This window comes from Pongo pygmaeus, chromosome 12 (genome assembly GCF_028885625.2).
Source record: "Pongo pygmaeus isolate AG05252 chromosome 12, NHGRI_mPonPyg2-v2.0_pri, whole genome shotgun sequence".
Classification (NCBI taxonomy): domain Eukaryota; kingdom Metazoa; phylum Chordata; class Mammalia; order Primates; family Hominidae; genus Pongo; species Pongo pygmaeus.
Window position 1 is genome coordinate 42,045,586 of NC_072385.2, and position 16,584 is coordinate 42,062,169.

The 16,584-nt window shown below is 41.6% G+C and overlaps 1 protein-coding gene across 1 annotated transcript in view; it reads left to right on the forward strand.

Moving 5' to 3' along the window:
• ACOXL (acyl-CoA oxidase like) overlaps window positions 1–16,584 on the forward strand; it is a 405,131-nt gene that overhangs the window by 168,996 nt on the left and 219,551 nt on the right. The gene's annotated exons all lie outside the window — the stretch shown is intronic.

Here is a 16,584-nt window from a genome sequence, read left to right on the forward strand (position 1 = left end):
TCAGGCTGTCATCTTGTGTTGCATTCTTTGACATTCCATGATTTGGATAATTTCTAGTATCCAAAGATCTTACACAAAAACTCAAATGACCTTGTGGAAGTTTATTCCCAGGCCATATCTCTGCAAATCAGATAAATTGCTTTTGTCACAGGCATAATACATTGTTAATTTTGGAAATGCTTTTTGTAAAAATAACAAGAGTCAGGTTATTTTCTTTTTAATTTTCAATTATGTGCAAGGATACATCAATACCAATAAATGAAATGGGCTTATCATAACCCAGATGATGGTGCTGACCTTTGGGATGGAGCCAGGTAACAGATTAGGCAGACAACGGATGGTGGTGAAATCTGGGTGGCAAAGGAAGAATGCCCTGAAATGAAGTCCTGGGAAACCTGCAGCTGTATTAGTACCATGCAGATTAATCTGTGGCTGAGGGGCAACAAACCAGTCAGGGGTCTGTTGGCTGGCTCCAGCTGAGGGGATTTCTCATTGCTGTGCTCTGGGCCTTGATGACAGATGTGTTCATCCAACACCTTTCATCCAGATGTTGGACATAAATGGCACTCAACAACTGGGTCACCAGAAAGTTTTAAATGGAGGATGAAGTGTTTAGTTTTTGCTCGGAGGGGTAGTTATTATAATAGACCCACCCCAGGATTTTTTTTCTCTTAGAAAAATATTCCTATGCACTGAAGACACATATTCTGTTGCCAACAAAACAGCAAAGTTTGCTTTTACTTATTTTTTCAATTGTAAAATCAAAGATGAAAAAGGGATGCTTGAAAAAAGCTATATCCAGGGAGGCTCAGGACTTGTATTAACTTCCTGGCAGATTAGAAAATAAAGTGGGAGAGAGGTTAAAGCAAGGACTTGTCTGTCAAGTCAATTGGAAGGAGGAAGATCAAGGGAATTGTCTGGGAAGAGGGAATGGCTATTTTAAGCAGATATAAACAGGAGCCTGTTCTTGGGTCAGCCTAGTGGCACTTGCTGCACTTAACTATGTTGGTAGATTTATTCCCGTATCCCACTGGGGTAGACCTACATCTCTCACCTCTGCTCATCTTTAAAAGTTAAAACAAACCAAAGTAAAATAAGTGACCCAACATTTCATACAGTTAAAAAATGCTTCTAGGAAAAAATCCCAAAGCAAAAGTATTAGATTAAATTGTTTATATAAAGATTAAAAGTGTACATATTTCAAAAGCAAAGCTAAAACTATGTCACAGTAGAGACATCCAAACAAATGTGACTACCAATGGTTTAATTTTTTTAATATATAAAGAGCTTCTATAAATAAGTAAGAAAAATGCTAATACCACAGTATATAAATGGGCAAGCTATGGACAATTTGAAGAAGACATATACATAGCTAATAATTAATATGCATATAAGATAGAAAAATTATTAATAATCAAAAAAAGGCAAATTAAAATGAGATAATATTTTACTTTGTTGAATTAGCAAAGTCATTTGAAAGGAAAACTACTCAGCTTTGGTAGGAATATATTAAGATAGGCAAGTTATACACTGGGAGAAGGAATAAAAATTGATATAATCTTTCTGGAGAGTGAGTTGGTGATGTGTGTCAAGGGCTTTAAAAAAAGTTTGCATGTTTTGATACAGTAATATTTTTCTATAAATTTACCCTAAGGAAATAATCATGAAAATTATGCCTTCAAGTATAATTAATGACATGGGGATGCATACAATGGCATATTAGGTAAATAGAAAAGCAGGATATAGACCTCTTCATGATATAGCCCTAACTGAATATGTTAATGTATGTTGGAAATATTCATTATCCCTTGATTGTAGCATATATACCTGTTTGTTTTTCTTATTTTGACATTGAGATGTCTGTAATTGTGCACACATTTACCATATAATATTTTCTTATTCCCGATTACTAAATACTACTAATTATTAAATTAGTAGTACATCTTCGAGAGATATTTTTTAAATGGAGAAAATATGACATATGTGTTACATATTAGCATCTATGCATGGCCTCTCTTTCTCTCTTTTTGTCTCTGTTATCGCTCTTTATATGGAAGCTAAATAAATTTAACATTATCAGTCAATTTTCACACTTCTGCCAGGTGAACTTTCTAAAATTCATATCTAAATATGTCATATTTGAAACCTGCAATAGAACTTACTTCCAGGAAAATGTAGTAGGTATACTTTTCTCTATTCCTCCCACAACAACTAAAAAGCCTAGACATCATAAATAGAACAAATCTAAGAAAACTTTGAAAGGTGGAGACAAGAATGATGCAATAGAGAGCTCTCTGGTTTTCTTTTTGTCTCATTTTTCCTAGACAAGGTACTGGTGAAGCTGACCACCTAGAATCACCAGTAGGAGCAGACAAAAAAAAAAAAAAAAAAGCCCAAATTAGCCTGCTTTCTCTAGCCAGAGGACCAGAAATGGGACACCCAACAAGACAGAAAACTTTTAGCCAAATGTTCTACTTCAGTCAAACACCACCAAAAAAACTGGGGTCCCACCCCATCCATGCCAACAAAAGCTGAGTAGGGAGTATAGACTTCTGCCCTCCTCAGGCTGTAATGAGGTTCCCTAACTCCATTATCAGGGTGGTGTCAAAGAAAAGCCAATCAGGGATCTGGGACCGGTATCCCTGCCCTGCTAGGAAGTAACAGGCCCTGGCACCTGTGGCTTCAGGAGAGACCATGTGGGGAGCCTGGACACCTACCTCAACCTAGACAACTCCTGCCACCTCCTGCAGTGGTGTTGTTAGAGGAGGCCGACTAGAGTTAGAACTGTCACTGCTCTTCAGCAATTATGACACTACACCCACTGCTGTGCCAGTAAAGACTATATGGGGAGCCAGAACTCCTGCTCCTCCCTAGCAGTAATGAGGAGCCCACCACCATCACTTGGGTAATAGAGAACAAGTGGGGAACCTGGACTTCTACCTCTGCCTGTCGGTAATGACTCCTTTCCCTGCCACAATACAGTCAGACCAGATGCTTAAATAAGATCCAGAGTCTCACAATATAACATGAAAATATACAGTTTCAAATGAAAATCACTCGCTATATCAAGAATCAGGTGTATCTCAAACTGAATGAGTAAAGAAAATCAATAGATGCTAACACCAAAATAACAGAGATGTTAGAGTAACCTGAAAAATATTTTAAAGCAGCTATCATAAAAATGTTTCAAAAAGAGAAATGACAAACATGCTGAAACATGAAAAAAATCTCAGCAAAAAATGGAAAGTCTAAGCAAACAAATAGAAGATATAAAGCAGAACCAAGTGAAAATTTTCAAATGGAAAAATATATTAACCTAAAGGAAGAACTAATTGGATGGTCTCAACAGAAAAATAAAGAGGACAGAGGAAAGAATCAGTAAACTAGAAGATAGAACTATAGAAATTACCAAATCTAAACAGAAAATAGCCTGGAAAAAAAGGAAATAAAGAAAAAGTCTCAGGAACTTGTGGAACTTTAACAAAAGATCTAACATTTGTGTCTTTCAAGTCTCAGAAAAAAAAAAAAATGAAATAGGAGGGCTGAAAAAGTGCTCAAAGAAATAATGGCTGACTTCCCAAATTTGACAAAAGACATATCTATCGATTAAAGAAGCTAAGCAAACCCCAAACAGGATAACCCAGAGCAATTCACACCAACACCCATCATAGTGAAACATCCAAAAACTAAAGACAAATAACAAATCTTGAAAACAATAGCGAGAGAGAGAAACAATTGGAATCATAGCAAATTTTACATCAGAAACCATGGAGGCCAGAAAAAAAGTGGCATGACATTTTTCAGGCACTGAAAGAACTATCAAGCCAGAATTCTGTATCCAGTAAAAATGTCATTCAGGAATGAAAAGGAAATCAAGGCACTTTCAGATGAAGGAAAACTAAAAGAATATGTTACTAGCAGACTTATCCTAAAAGAATTGCTAAGGAAATTTTTCTAAACAGAAAGGAAACAATAAAAGAAAGAACCTTGGAACCACAAAATTCTATAGTAAGCAAAACAAACAAACAAACAAAAAACACACAAATACAATAGACTTTCCATCTCCTCTTGAGTTCTCTAAATTATGTTTGGCAGTAAGCAAAAGTTAATACACTGCCTGATGCAGTTCTAAATGAATAGAAGAAATATTTAAGACAATTATACACAGGGGAAAGAAAAGGGATATAAAAGAGTTAAGTTTTCAGTGCTTGGTTTGAACTGGTAAAATTCTGCCCCAAGTAGGCTGTAATGAGTTATGTATATAACATTGTAATAGTTAGAGCAACCAGGAAAAAAACCTATACAAAGAGATGTACTCACAAACACTATAGGTGCATCAAAATGGAATTTTAGAAAATATTCAAGTAACCTAAAGAAAGGCAAGAAAAATAAAACAGAAATGAAAAACAGAGAAAACATTTTAAAAAGTCCAGACTTAAGCCCTAACATATCAATAATTACATTAGACGTAAATGGTCAAATAATTCAGTTAAAAAATAGAGCTTGACAAAGTGTATTTAAAAACGTAACTGAACTCTATGCTGTCTATAAGAAACTCACTTCAAATGTAACAATATAGGCAGGTTAAATGTCAAAGAATGAAAAAAGACATATCATGCAAAGATTTGCCAAAAAAAAGAAGGAGTGGCTATTTAAATTTCATATAAAGTGGACTTTGGGGAAAAGTAAATTATCAGAGATAATAAAAGGGCATTCAGTAATGATTAAAAGGGTCAATCCATCAAGAAGATACAGTAATCCTAAATGTCTGTGTAAAACACAGCACAGCCTGCAAAATATGTGAAGTGAAAACTAACAGAACTGAAAGGACTATAGACCAATCTACAGTTGTAGTAGGAGACTTCAGCAGTCCTTTCTCAACAATTGATGGAACTAGGCAGAAAGTCAGCATGAATATAGAAAAACTCAACAATACTATCAGCCAATAGGATCTAATTGACATTTATAGAACGCTTCATCCAACAGAAGTAGAGTACACCTTCTTTTAAAGTGCTCACCTAACATTACCAAGATACACCATATCTTATCCAGGAAAAAAAAAAACTGCAACAAATTTTTAAAAATTGAAGTCATACAGAGTGAGTTCTCTGACCATGACGTATTCAAACTAGAACTTTGTAACAAAGATAACAGGAAAACTCACCAGCACTTCCTAACTAAACAACACAATTGTAAATAACTAATAGTAAGAAGAGGAACTCTCAAGAAAATTTTTTAAAAAAATGTTGAACCAGATGGAATTGAAAATATATATCAAAAATTGTAGGGCACAGCTAAAGCAGTGCTGAGAGGAAAATTTTGTAACACTAAATGTGCTAAATGCATATATTAGAAATGAGGAAAAGTCTCAAATCAGTATCTAAGCTCTCACTTAAAGAATGGTCTTTTTAGTCCATTTTGTGCTGTTATAACAATACCACAGAAATTTATTTCTTATAGTTCTGGAGACTGGGAAGTCCAAGATCAAGGCCCTGGCATCTTTTAAAAGGGCCCTCCTGCTATGTCCTCTAAAGGATAGGAATGCTGAGTCCTCACATGGCAGAAGGCAGAAGAGCAAGAGAGGTCAAAATAGAGTGCACTCCTCTCATCAATTCCTTTACAACAGCATTAGCCTATTACGAGGGCAGAGCCCTTATGACCAAAACACCTCTCGTTAGGCCTCACCTCCCAACACTGTTGCATTGGGGATTACATTTCCAACACATGAATTTTGGGGGTACATATTCAAACTATAGCAAGAACCTAGAAAAAGAAGAACAAAATACGTGGAAAGGAAGCAAAAAGAATAAAGTAATAAAGATAAGCGCAGAAATCAATGAAATGGAAAACAGAACAATAGAGAATATCAGTGAACAAATAAATGGTCCTTTGAAAAGATTAATAAAATTGACAAACCTTTTGACAGTGAGACTGTCAAAGAAAAAAAGAGACTACACAAATTACTAACATCAGGAATGATACAGGGGATATTATTGTAGACACTGAGAACATCAAAAGAATAATAAGAGAATACTAGGAACAACTCTGTAAACATAAACTTGAAAATTTAAAGAATAAATTCCTTAAAAAAAAACACACAAAATATCACAGCTCCCCCAATGTGTAAGATAATTTGAATAACCTTTTAACTACTAAGGAAATTGAACTCATGATTTTAAAACTCCTAAGAAAATCTCCAGGCCAGATGTTTTCACTCGAAAATCCTGAATGTTTCCAGAAGAATTATTAATAGCAACAATCCTATACAACTCTTAGAAAATAGAAGCAGAAAGAGCACTTTCCAGGTCATTTTTTTTGAAAGTTAGCCATATGCTGATCCCCGAACCAAAAAAGAAAATATAATAAAAGGAGAATGCAGGACAATATTCTTCATGAATATAGATACAAAAATTTTTAGCAAAATGTTAGGAAATGGAATTTAGCAATATAAAAAACTATATATCACAGCCAAGTGGGATTTATTCCAGAGATGGAATGCTGGTTTAATATTTAAAAACCAGTCAATTTGATCTACCATATTAACATGCTAAAGAAGAAAAATCTCATAATCATTTTAATGGATACAGAAAAAAGTGTTTGAAGAAGTCAGTATCCATTCATGTGAAAACACTCATTCAAGGAAGACTAAAGAGGAACATCCTCAACTGAATAAAGAGCATCCACGAAAATTGTACAGCCAACATTACACGTTATGGTAAAGGACTGAATTATTTCCTTTTAAAATCAGGAATAAGGCAAGGATGTCTGCTCTTGCTACTGCTATTCAGTATAGTGCTGGAAGTTGTAGCCAGTGCAATAGGCAAGAAAAGGAAATGAAAAGCATATAGATTAGAAAAGGAGTAATAAAACTGTTTCTATATTCAGATGACATGCTTATTTATGTAGAAAACCCCAAGATATCTACAAAAAAATCCTAGAACTAAGAGACGAATTCAGCAAAGTCATAGGGTGCAAAAATAAACATGCAAAAATCAATTATATTTGTATATATCGGTGATGAACATAAGGGTATCAGAATTAAAAATCTAATATAATTTATAATTGCTCAAAAAGTTGAGAACTTAGGTGAAAATTTAATAAAAGCATGTGTAAGACTCCTGAGAACAACACAACACTGATGAAAGAAATCAAAGATCTAAATAAATGGAGAGACATACCATTTTTATGGATTGAAAGATTCTGCTGTTGTTTTAAGAGCCTATGGGCACCCTTTGCCTTTGAGACTGTTGGATTGAGAGGGGAAGTGGAGGCTTCAGCTCTTAAGCTGCTCGGGCAATTTCCATTGCCAAGAGCAGTCTAAGGTCAACTTGGAGCATTAAGAAATGGATGCACACTCTGAAGTGCATTTGATTACCTGACTATTGACTCATGATGTTCAACCTCAGTGACAGGGGAACCTGGAGAATGTTGAGGCTCTGCATTTATCCCCTTGCTCACACGTGGTGGTCAGGCTTGCTACCTCCAAGATGACAACAAGTTCTGGATGGCTTTTGGGGTAGACAGGATGGACAGAGACTCTGCATCTGCCATAAAATGGAAGGGAAAGAGGAGAGAAGGCCTGGATCCAGAGAGGATTGGCCCTCTTTCTTCCTTACTTTTATGGCCAAGGTGCTGGGGCTTCTGCAAGATCTCTGCAGTGGTGCTGATGACGGAAGGTGTTTCTTCATGCAATTTTTTAAAATATGAAATTAATACAACAGTGAAATAATTAGCTCACCCCAGGCAGCCTCAGCTATAATTTATGGCTCCATGTCTCCCATTTTAACTTTGTTTTGCATTCATTAGTATACAATTTAAAAAAAACTCAAGGAATCACAGTTCTGACGACTAACGTTAACCACTCTGTCACTCACAGATATTGCTAAGGCTATCATTCTGAAAAGTAAATTAATTTCCCTTGGGTGAGAACCGTCTGAAAAACATTCAGGCTCCTCTCTAGGGTCGGCTGATTGACTCTGGAAAGAACTCGCGGCTTCTATGGCAACGCGATGTGCTAGGAGGCCCTGTCCACACCACTTTCCTAGGTTTTTGTTTTGTCCACCCTGTCCCTACATGGAATTTGGGAGGAAGAAAATTGGCGGGTGTTTTGGGGAACATAAAAGGTGCAGGTGCTGTTAGAAGGCTTTTCAACACACACACACACACACACACACACACACACAGACACACACACACACACACTTCTAAAAAAAGTCAGTGGACTTAGCTTGTTTTCTTCCCTCTCAGCAATCTCATTATCTTTCATTTAAGGTCGGGTAGAAGAGACTTTTAACCCTGAAGCTCTTTTTACAACAGTTTTAGTGATGCAGAGTAAGTTAGTACTTTGTTTGGGATAAAGACACAAAAAGAGTGCTTTTTGGGGAAAATTTAAAATGGCTTTCCTAGATCAAGGATGAGCAGCATCACAGGTAATTTTAGGGACTCCAGAGGTAATGGTAATGACTGCAATGATGATGCCTTCTATGCCTCGAACACCTGCTACATGTCAGGCATCACTTAGTCCTCATGCTCATTATCAGCCCCAGTTAATGGTTGAGGAATCTGAGGCTCAGAGGGTTTCTGTTACTTGCCCAAGATAACACACTGGCAGGTGTTAGAGTCTGTGTGCAAACCAGGTGTGTCTGATCCAAAGCCTGAATTTCTAACCATTCTATCTTGTGCTGCTGATGCAAGTGGGGATATGATGTTGACTTGGTCCCAGGATGGTCTCCTACAGGCAGCATGAGTCACTAGAGAGGACAAGAACAGACTCAGTACAAAGGCAGCCAGGTTCCTTGGTGTTTATTTTAAGTAGGTTTGAACCATAGCGTGATGGGTTAGACCCACTTTTGTTTGTGTAATTGAACCCTCAAACAAAGAATCTGAAATTGGCCAATATCAGATCCAGGGTGACCCTACTGGTCCTTGTCAGTCAGGGTTATAACACTGGCTAGAAATGACCCACTCAATGGAAATACAGAGCCAGGGCTGCAGGTTTATCCTGGGTGGTGTTGTCTCTTATCTGAGGGGCTTCTGCGGTCTCCACGGGGGTCATCCCTCAGCTTGTGGGAGGAGGCAGCCTGATCCTAATCCCCTACGGATCTGCAGCCTGCTCCATTCAGCATTGTTTTTGCAGTGTTAATAGATGGGGTAGACAGCCTTTGCAGTCTCCAGCAGCAGCGTGTCAGCCCCTGCTGGATACTTGGCCACAACTTTAAATCCATGGGACTTGTTGGGGAAGGTGTTTATGTTCCCCAGGTTTTTGATCTGGCATGAACTTTGAGAAAAGAAAAGGATAATTGGCAAGGGCTTTTTCTCTGAAGAGCTACACTCTCTGGCCAAGGAAATCTGAGCTTTAGTGTCTGTGTTTGCAGGTTTGGGGGTGCTCTCACTGCTCTGTATGTAGACTATGTGACAATGACACCAAAGCCACAAACCCTCATTTCTTTCCATATCTGAGATATTCCCATGTTTAAAAATTGCCATTGTCATTGAACTCATCACCACCATTGAGGATCATGTATTCTATTCTGGGGTGGTTGGATTGATAGACTGTTGAGGGTTGGGAGGAAAAGAGGTGACGAGAAGGTGCAAAAGTTACTTGTTGAGATTTCTCAAGGATCTGAAGGGCACTTGGAGAACTCTTTCCTAGGGCCATTTTGTGTATTTAATCATAGTCAAGTCTACTATCAAAGAAGCATATATCTCTATGCCACACACACACACGTACACTCACTCACACACACACAGGCTTCTTCCATCTCCTCTACAGATGGATTGAAAGTTGCCCATTGGGTGGTGTGTGGTGGCTCACACCTGTAATCCTAGCACTTTTGGAGGCCGAGGTGGGTGGATCACTTGAAACCAGGAGTTCGAGACCAGCCTAGCTAATATGATGAAACCCCATCTCTACTGAAAATACAAAAAATTAGGCAGGTGTGGTGGCATGCACCTGTAATCCCAGTTGCTCAAGAGGCTGAGGGAGGAGAATTGCTTGAACCTGGGAGGCAGAGGTTGCAGTGAGCCGAGATTGTGCCATTGTGCCCCTGCACTCCAGCCTGGATGACAGAGTACGACTCTGTTAAAAAAAAAAAAAAAAAGAAAAAGTTGCCCATGGGAAGAATGACAAGTAAAACACAGAGGATGTTATATGTTAAGCTGATGTTTCAATGTAGGATTGCTCAGGCCCAAAGGGCAAACCATTATATGTTCAACTTAAAAAAAAAAAACAAACAGGGCTGGGCACAGTGGCTACACCTGTAATCCCACCACTTTGGGAGGCCGAGGTGGGCAGATCGCTTGAAGCCAGGAGTTTGAGACCAGCCTGGGCAACATGGTGAAACCCAGTCTCTACTAAAATTACAAAAATTAGTCGGGCGTGGTGGCGCAGGCCTGTAGTCCCAACTGCTCGAGAGGCTGAGGCAGGAGAATCTCTTGAACCCAGGAGATGGAGGTTGCTGTGTGCTGAGATTGTACCACTAAACTCCAGCCTGGGCAACAGAGTGAGACTCTGCCTCAAAAGCAAACAAACAAAAAAGAAAGAAAGAACAAGAAACAAAACAAAAAAGCAGCAGGAATTGTGTGCAGTTAGATCCCTTCCATGATCCCAAGGTGGAGGGTGGGATCACCTGGGGTTGGAGGTGGTGAGGCTTAGGGCTGAAGGTCAGGGTGTCTGACTCTCACGCATTCTTATTGATTATAAGAAGCCAGATGTTTACATCCTGGCTGGCCAGCTGGGCCAAATCTTCCAAGTTCAACTGGTTGCATTAAAAATATCCTACTTTGTAAAATATTTGCCCTCTGAGTTTGTATGTCTAGGAGCACCCCAGAGAAGGGGGAGAAACAGGACAGATGGGCTGTGGACTCTGTGAGAGGTTGGAGGGTTTCTGTGGGGGCCACTGGGAATGGGGTGCAGTGGTCCAGCTGTCAGGCACTTACAAGCTCTCTTGAATCCTGCCTGTGGTCAGGTTATTAATGAAGGAAGGTGGCCACAGAGGAAGGTGGCCTGAGCCCAGGAAGGAACTGAGCTTTTATCTGCAGAGGTCAGCACCTTGACAGTGGAGGAGGTTTTTTTCCCCCTTCTTCTGGTTGCAGGGATACCTGCAAACAAGTTTGCACCCTAAGAAGTCTCAGAGTCCAGGGTGAGGCTTAGCCCCAAAGCTCCTCTCCTTCGAAGTTGACTGGATGCAATGGTACTGCAGAGCAGGAAACATGGGAAGTAATTATCTTTTTAGTAGGTCACTGGCCTCCTTTGGGAGAAGAGACCAGAGGGAGAGGGGAGAAGGCGAATGGTGCGGCCCCCCCCAGAGGCTGCGCCTGCAGTAGCTGCCTTGGTGATTAATAGCCATGTCACATCACGCGAATATTGCCTTAAGCAGCCGCGTTCAAAATTGAGTGGGAATGAAATAAAACAACCCAAAATAAATGTTTCCTCTATTCCTTAGGAGTTGCTGGAATCTAGAAATAGCTTTTCAAATCTATAATTTTAAATGGCATCATTCACAGCACTCTCCGAGCCCGGCTTTATTCTCACATGGATATCGTTGTGCACACAAGCACCACTTTTTGATTTTAAAGACCATGAAAAATTTGAGCTAAGTGACTTTTTTTTTTTTTGGTATTGAAATGAAAATTATATTTACAGAGAGAAATATAGCCTTTGTATGTGTTTTTAAAGGAAAATAGTAACCCAGTGGAGGAAAAGGATGGGAAGAATATTGTGTCCACATAGATCATAAACTGGAACAATAAAAATGTCTGGCAGGCGGTAATTGCTGGCCAGCTGCAGGGATTACAGCCCTGTGAGCTGTGTTCAGGGCAGTGTGCCAGGATGCTGGCAACCAGAGTCCAGGCCTGGACTGTCATGGCCCTTGGTGAGGCCAATGGAGCCTGAGAGCATAAATAAGAGGTGACCACAGCATGGCAGGGCAGGGTCTCTCACGGGCCAGGCCCTCTGGGGACCCCAAGTCTTGAGGCTCTTGGTATCTGCTACCCGTGCTGTTGCCAGGCTGCCCGCATGGGGGCTGATGGTGGCAGTCACAGGGCTGACCTTTTGCTGCATCTTTGGGTGGGAGAAGCTTCAGTAGCTCTCAGTGTCATTCCTCGTTGGAGAAGCCAGAGAGCACATCTCATGGGTGAGAAGCGAGAGTAAACTCCCTGCTCAGTGCTTGGGGATTGTCAGGGTCTTGGGCCAGAGGGAGGGAAAGAAAGAGTTGGGTGGTGCCTACCTTCTGCCCACCCACTTGTTTGCCTCTGGGCCCTGGCAGGAAAGCCTGTGGTGGAGTGGGCTGTTGGGCATAGGGGAGGCTCCTTCCTTTCATTTCATCTTCTATCCCTGTCCTAACTGCCCTGGCTCCCATCCAGCACACCAGTGTCTGAGAATTGAATTTTGTTCAGAGCATCTAATGACAAGCAAACGTTCCAAGGAGAAGCAGGGGAGGGTAGGTGGAGGGGTTGCTGTGGAGCTGCTGGGAGCTGGCAGGACATTCATCTGCCCTCCTGCCTCTGTCTTTCCTGGGTGCATATGTCAGGCCAGGCTGGGGCACCAGAAGACTGAGCAGGCCTTCCCTCAGTGGGCTGAGTCCAGTGACAGGTGCTGTTTTAAAATGTAGGTTGTATTATTGCTCAGTATGGTGAGCTTGGCAGATCAGAAGAGGATAAGCCATTGAAAGCATAGTTTGTTACTCACAGTTCCCAAGAGAAGGGGCACGCCATGCCACGCAGGGCCACACGGGGAAACACTAGCATTGGTTAGAAGGGAGAGAGGGCATGAAGGGAAAATGTGGGCAAGAGCCTTTATTGTGGTTTCCACAGGAAGAAATGGGCAGGGCTGGTAAGCATGTTTAAGACTGGCTAGTATGGATAACTTGAGAAGGCTCCGAGGCATAGGATCTGTCCTGAGTTGTCTGGTACCTGGCCCTGGGGAGACTAGGTTAGGCCCTGAGTGGAAGAGACAGATAAAGGAAGCAGCGGGAGTGGGGTCCTGAACTGATTCGTTTGCATATGAAAAATGCACTCAAAGAGGAGTCGTTTGCTGTCTTCAGGAATTAGCTGGCCCTGGGAGCCCCTGTCTCTCCAGGGTCAGTAAAGTCTCAGATGTCGAAGCATCAGAGGCACATGGTTAACACAGGTGCACATGGCGCCAGCTGGAAAGGGAAGGTGCTGGGCCTCACAGGAGGGGCAACATGAAATGCTCAGGGCATTCCAGGGAGAAGCAACTTCCTGCTTTGGTTGGTTTGGTTCTGTTTAGTTTTGAAGGGGTGTGCCAAGGAGAAGGGGAGAATCAGAGAAGTCTCAATTTGGGGAGATGGCATGTGGTTGAGCCACCAAAAATGAGTCCAGTTAGACACTGGCAGTTAGGGGTGGGGTCAGCTGCAGGCAGAGAGCCCTGCTTGGACAGAGGTCCAGGATGGGAAGCGTCTGAAGGGGCTTAGTGGGAGAAAAGGCTGGAACACTCAAGTCAAGCTATAGCGGACTCTTGAATGCCAAGCTGAGGCGTTTGGATTTTATTCCCTACAAGCTGGCCAGAGCCGTTTTGCTCCCTAGAAGTTCTTCCAGTAAATTCATAGACTCACATAGAATGTCTATGCTTGGCTGTATATCACAGTTACAGAACATAATTAACAAGTTAGGATGCTGATGCCAATTTATTCTGGATGGAATAAAAAATGCAATGTGGCTAAAAACTCAGTGCTTCCTGGGCCAGCAGGTAATGTCAGGGAGTGGAAAGGGCTCTGGCATCCTCAGGGTATAGCCGTTTCCTGCCTGGAGGGTCGGGCTTCTGAGTTCCAGCAGATTGCATTATGGGAATAGGGTCCGGAGGTGCCATATCTTCCTATTTTTAAAGAAAGTCTGGACATTTAGATTCTTGTGAACACTCTTGATTTTTGTGAAATTACCTGGGAACTCAGCAGTGGATTAGGAGAACATAACTCCTCTCTTTCAGCACAGGGAGAGGCACTGCGAGGCCTGCCACATGGACCCTTGGTGGCCTCTTTCTCCTCTTCACCCATCACCCCAATTGTGGGGTCAAAGAGGAACTGTGAGGGTCAAAGAGGAAATGGCACCGCTACAAGGTGTGCCTCCATTGGGAAACTGAGGCACAACAGGTCGGGGTCAGATGTGGCATCCAAAGACCTTCTCTGAGGTCTCCAGTGGCCACTCTGCTTTGCTTTTTTTACATTTCCTCATTTGCAGAATGAATTCATTCTTTCATTCATTAAATGAATATTGAGTGTATGGTGGCCAAGACAAAGAGTTCACCATAGAAACAAATTTTGATGAGATGCTGTTTAAAATCGTACTATTGGCCAGGCGTGGTGGCTCACGCTTGTAATCCCAGCACTTTGGGAGGCCGAAGCAGGCGGATCACCTGGGTTCAGGAGTTCAAGACCAGCTTGGCCAACATGGTGAAACCCCGTCTCTACTAAAAATGCAAAAAATTAGCCAGGTGTGGTGGTGGGCACCTGTAGTCCCAGCTACTTGGGAGGCTGAGGCAGAGAATTGCTAGAACCTGGGAGGCAGAGGTTGCACTGAGCCAAGATTGCACCATTGCACTCCAGCCTGGACGACAGAGCAAGACTGTGTCTCAAAAAAAAAAAAAAAAATTGTATTATGATCGTACTTATTTTTCAGCAAAAAAAAAAAAAAAGCCTAACAACAACAACAACAAAAAAGAAAACTAAACGGTGTTGTGGTCAATCACTGCTTTTGCTGTCACTGTGTGGGTAAAATGTCCTGAAGTGAAGCTCTGGAGCATGGGGCCATGCCCAAGGCTCTCTCTGCACATGCCACCTTGTCTGGGTCTTCTCTATGTCCCAGGCTCTGGGCTCAGTGGCTGGGACTCAGCTTTCTTGACCTGGTAAATGTCCACTGCCTAGCATGATGCTGGGCAGAGGGCAGACACACAGATGTCCCCCAGTGGGGTGGATTGCACGTGGCCATTGTCTGGTTTTGGTAGATAAGAGTCTAGCAACAACAACCATAGATAAAGCTACAGTAGAATCACAGCATGTAAAAATGGAAGTTAAGTGAGAGGAACACATGAAATTTGTAAAATGATTACATTAATCAGCCTGGGTTGCTGTAACAAAATGCCATAGACTGGGCGGCTTAAGTAATAGAAATTTATTTCTCACAGTTCTGGAGACTGCAAGTCAAAAATCAAGGCACTGACAGGTCTGGTGAGGGCGCTCTTCCTGGCCGGCAGATGGCTGATGGCCGCCATCTTGCTGTGTCCTCACATGATCTTTCTCAGAGCATGGATGTGGGGAGAGAGGGACCTTTCTCTTCTCTTTTTATAAGGCCACCAATTCTATCAGATTGGATCCTTACCACCTAATTTAAGCTTAATTGCCTCCTGAAATGACTATCTCCAAATAGTCACATTGGTTGTTAGGGCTTCAATATGTGAATTCTGCGGTGACACAGTTCAGTCCTTAGCAATGAGCTAACATCATGATGACACCGTTACTGGCTTTGGGATTTTTTTGTTGTTTTCACCGTGATCCAGCAAAAGCTGAGAGGTTTCCCTGTAGACTGACAGCCCTTTCATTTGGAGCCACGAGCCTGCTGTGGTTGGGTGTGAACTAGGATGGAGGGGCGGGCATGGATGAAGGGCGGGTTGGGGTGGTATTCTTGAAACAGCCATCTGTGGGGTGGTTAGACTGTGCCTGGGGGAAGTCTGTGCTCTTAGAAAACAAGGCTGTGCTCACAGTGCTAGACTATGAGATGCCTTAAACACTAAAAAGATTATGGTGCCCTTCTTTCAATTACAAATAAACACAATATTTAAGTATAAGATTATGTTTAAGAAAGTCTTTATCAAATATAAGATTTTTAAAACAATTGCTTCTTCTCTTTGAGTGGTTGATGGATGTTCTCACCCCACTGGTGTGTGAAGCAAAGGTTTGCCCACCATGCTTGATAACATAGCACAATGTATGTGTGTGTGTGAGTGAAATGTTGTTCTTTCATAAACCAATGTTAAACTCAGAGCTGTTCAAAGACAGCATGCTGCCGAAAGTAGGATGTACAGCATCAGGCAGCATGAGGCAGAGGGTGACCTCTATGAAAAGCCTGGGCTCTTTGCAATCTACAACTATGAGATCCTGGGGGATTTGTCCCTGGGCATTGCCTGTGGGGACAATCCCACACCACTTTATAAACTGCTCCAAGGAAGGCTTTGGTTCACCTGACATAGCAGCCTCAGAGTGCAATGCAGATGCTGTCTGCAGGGTGCAGGGATTTAAGGTGGGATGTGGAGAACACCTTTTCCACATAGAATTACGGGGGGGGCGGTTAGGTGGGCTAAAAGTAATGACCTACCTGTGAATCTGACAATAGCACCAGGGTTAATGTCACCCTCCTTGTTGAGAATGTCCTTTTGAAATATGTTCTAGGGTATTGCTCCTGTCCTATTAATTATGTCACAAATTTAGTAAAGCTGAATAATTAATGATCATGGGGCACTTGGAACTATAAAATGTCATGTAAATGTTAAGGAGTAAAAATTACTCTGGTGTTAGATAGATGTGCTGCTTTAAAAATGTTCCACGCTGGAAAGGTTAACTTCTAGAAGAGCTG